The sequence below is a fragment of the Monodelphis domestica genome, chromosome 3, assembly GCF_027887165.1.
Source record: "Monodelphis domestica isolate mMonDom1 chromosome 3, mMonDom1.pri, whole genome shotgun sequence".
Classification (NCBI taxonomy): domain Eukaryota; kingdom Metazoa; phylum Chordata; class Mammalia; order Didelphimorphia; family Didelphidae; genus Monodelphis; species Monodelphis domestica.
This window is the reverse complement of record NC_077229.1, coordinates 328004018-328007749: the sequence shown is the minus strand read 5'-3', so window position 1 is coordinate 328007749 and position 3732 is coordinate 328004018. Positions and strand designations below refer to the sequence as shown.

Sequence of the window (3732 nt, the reverse complement as noted above, 5' to 3'; positions counted from 1 at the left end):
ATATTATACAGTTTGTATTTGTTAATGAGGTTCATCAGCAATACACTTAGAAACCATAAAAGTGAAATCAATTACTTGATAATTATAATAACTGACATTTTCATGATTATTCTTTGTTAATTGCTACTACAATATGTTTATATTCTATTATTAAAAGTTCTAATATATTGTATATTTTCAACATACTTTCACATATGTACTTTCACAGATAAATTTCATGTTTTTGAATTGACAATGCAAATATAAATTTAACAAAATGAGGTAAAAATTGCAAGTGTATATTTTTATCTTTTGAACAATACTCCCTGGTGACTCTCCTCCCTCCCTTCTATGTTCAGTAAGTAAAGCTAGGCTGGAAGTATAAAGCTTAGATGACTTTGCAATGGTCACCTCCATTTAAGAAATCATAATACTATCTTACAACATGCTAGCTAGAAAATAAACATTAAATCTGTAATACAATAAAAGTATTAAAACATAGCTCAAGCTAACCCCCCTGTTTCAAATAGATTTATTCTAATGGTAAACAAATACTATTTATATGCCAAAATTTTGCTTTGTAACTCGCATGCCACATATTGTAATAAGATTAAAAAATTTACTCTACATGCTCACCTGGGACCTACTTAACAATTCTATATAAAACTTATTCTTATTTTTTTTGTCCTTTCTTTAACATATAAAAGTCATTTTGAAATTATTTGTATTTTTAAGAACTAAATCTTCAAAGAAACAAAATCACATAAAGAGATTTTATTTAAAATGATTTATTACAGTATTAAAATAATTTTATAACAAACACCTAAAGCTAATATTTTAACTATCACCTTTTTTATAGATGTGTACCTTTTGGGGAAAAAAAAAGCTCATACTTTATATCCATATATTTAAAATAGCTTTTTTTTTCTATACAATTTAAAATAGCAAAGTCGTTTTCTTAATTTAAACATTTAAAGTCACAGGATTTTGAATGTATGAACAGATCAGTTAATGAAAGATTTTTCATTTTTTAACATAATAGTCATCCTCACAAGTAATATGCTTTTAGTAGGACCTTGTAAAGTTCTTTTTCTGCCCTGATGTACTGTATAAAATATTTCTTAACTCATTAATGTCAAATATAAATTAGTTTTATATTGGAATTTTAACAGTCCAGCCTCTGTAGGCAACATAAAAATCTAGACATTGTCAGAAATGGTGTAAGACTGAATGCAAATTTAAACAAGGCATCATTTATCATCAAAGAAAAACAAAATATATTAAACTTCCTTTGTTCTTAACATAATCCAAATACTGCATATTATTGTTGTTTATTTGTACTTCTAGAAAATCAACATTTTGAGGTAAACCCATGCAGAGCAATTTCAAACACATTTAAATGTGCTTTTTGAATTTAGCAAGTCACAAGTATGACTAATATGCAATGCTCCAATATCTAGAATATAATTTTTTCATACATATACCCTGACTATCTGAACAAGCATGTTGTATTGTATTAATATCATAATTCAAAGGGAAATTTATTAACCCTCCAGTATTCCCATCATTGCTAAAAGTTGCAAATTCTAGATGGCAGAGCCTAGACAGTAATATCAAATTTTAATAACAATTTCTCTTCTTCAGTCAGTGCTATACTGACGAAAAGCATAAATTTCTGTGACTGACCGTTAGTTGTTAGAGAAGCAATCTGACTTCTCCACACCCTTATTTCAGTGTATCTCTTCTGTCCCTCAGCTGTATTAATGATAGCATGAAAGGTCACATGATAAACGAGTGACAAAAATATCAAAACATATTAGCCTGTAGCTTTGTTATCAGTGTATGACAGAGATGACAGAAAATTGTATTTTTCCCCTGAATAATTTTGTGTTACATTTTGCTGGCTAGGCAGAGTGAATTAGGGAGAAATTTCTGCCTCTGACTGTTTGTCTCTTTTTCTGACATACTTGAAGTAATAATATACATTAATAATAGGGAATATGCACAGGGAAGAAGTAAGGATTCAAGAGCAAACTGTCGGCTTCAATTCTGTAAGGTGCTACCCTTGTTTTCTCTAGCAACAACAAATTTTCTTGAAAAATATGCAGAGCTCTGAACATTATTAATGCTGGTAATAATGAGCTGCCATGCATTATCTATACAGTAAGTGAATGAGACCTTTTCCTTCGCTCCCCTCTAAAATGAACTAATTTTTTAGAGCAACTTTAAAGCATTGTGAGAGAATTTTTCTTAGCTGCAGTACTTTTAGTTCTAGAGATGCATGTGTTCTCTAATTAAATAAAGGTAGACCTAATAATGCTCGATCTGTCTTGTTATGATGTAGTCCTAGTAATTACAAATTAGAAGCTGAATTTATACCCGCTGGTTTACAGTCTGGTAGGGATCAAAAACCCTGGGGAGATGAGGTTTGCAATCTTTGAGAAGAGAAAATAGAAATTGGCGGGAGCTTAATGTCTTGTGGAGGTAAGGTGTACGGTCTCCAGGGGTAGGGTTAAGTCATGTCTTGTCTAAGCTACCCTTTCCTGCTGCTGAGGAGCAACATTGCCAGCTCAGTCAAATGTTCCTTGTAACCATCTTGAAAGATAGTGATACTGAACACAGTTATTAAAATGTAAAATATTAATATAATTAATTCCTTCAAAAAGTATTATATATACACATATGTAACCTGATAAATCATGGGGAAGTTTTACTTGCAAACAAACAAACAAACAAACAAAAACCCACTGCCTTTTGTTTTCCAAATGAATTACTCCTTTGATATTGAAAAAAAAAAACTAGCAGATACAATTGTTGAATCACAATTAGTGATGTTTGAAAAATCGCAGAGAATAAGGGAGATACCACAGGCCTGGAAAAAAGGAGACATGTTCTAATACATAAAAGAAAAAAAAGGGTGGTAGAGAGAGAGGAGAGAAAGACTAGGTTGTATTTTACAGACTATAGGTCAGTCAGCTGAATTTAAGATTCCTAGGAAAAAGTCTAGAATGCATAGCTATTGGTCATGCCATTCTAACCATATTCTTTTTTTTTTTTTGCCAGGTAACTACCTACATTGATCATTAAGTCAACAATCTCTAAGTACAATCTTTAATTTCCAGTGTCGAAAACCTAATATTGAAGATGTGTCCTAAATAACTGTGTGGTGTTTACATGACTAACTAGCACATAAGCCAATTTATTTACGTCTGTAGAATATAAGAATAAAAATTATATTTCACAAAGTAAATCTTCTCAGATGTATTCCGTACCATGATCAATCCAAAGCATACCTTTAAGGAAATTTGAGAGTACCTTAGGCATGATTTGTTGGTTTATTATCATATACCAAAAAACTTATGTTCTAGAGAACTATTTTTTTTTCTAATTAGTATTTTGTAATATATAACTAGACAGGATCTTGGAAACAATTTAATGCAAATAGTTTATTTTACAGAGAAGACAGAGGGCTCAGAAATATTAAGTGACTTTCCCATAGAAATAGAAAGGCAAGGGTTCCAGCCCAAGTACTCTGACTATAAATCCCATGTTTCCCAGGACACAAAATGCTTGGCTCTTTATACTTATTATTTTATAATTTTTAGCTACATAATATTCATATTTTATAGTGTATGTAGCAAATGATCTGAAACAAAGATTTTGTTGTTTTTGTTGTTGTTATAAAACATGACTAGACTTTGACCAATCTTTTTTGAAATCGGTTTTATTGACATTTTGAAGTGAAGAAGAATC

The 3732-nt window shown here is 30.5% G+C and overlaps 1 protein-coding gene across 2 annotated transcripts in view; it reads left to right on the top strand.

Annotated features, from left to right (window-relative positions):
- The window catches only part of LOC100027707 (protein DDI1 homolog 2-like), a 23567-nt gene extending 20327 nt beyond the window's left edge, over window positions 1-3240 (top strand). Inside the window, exon 3 of one of the 2 annotated variants that reach the window (XR_008917751.1) lies at window positions 3043-3240. The gene's annotated coding sequence lies outside the window, so the exon portion shown is untranslated. The remainder of the gene's footprint in view (window positions 1-3042) is intronic. The other variant, XM_056824119.1, reaches the window with a different exon arrangement.
- The last annotated feature ends 492 nt before the right edge of the window (window positions 3241-3732 follow it).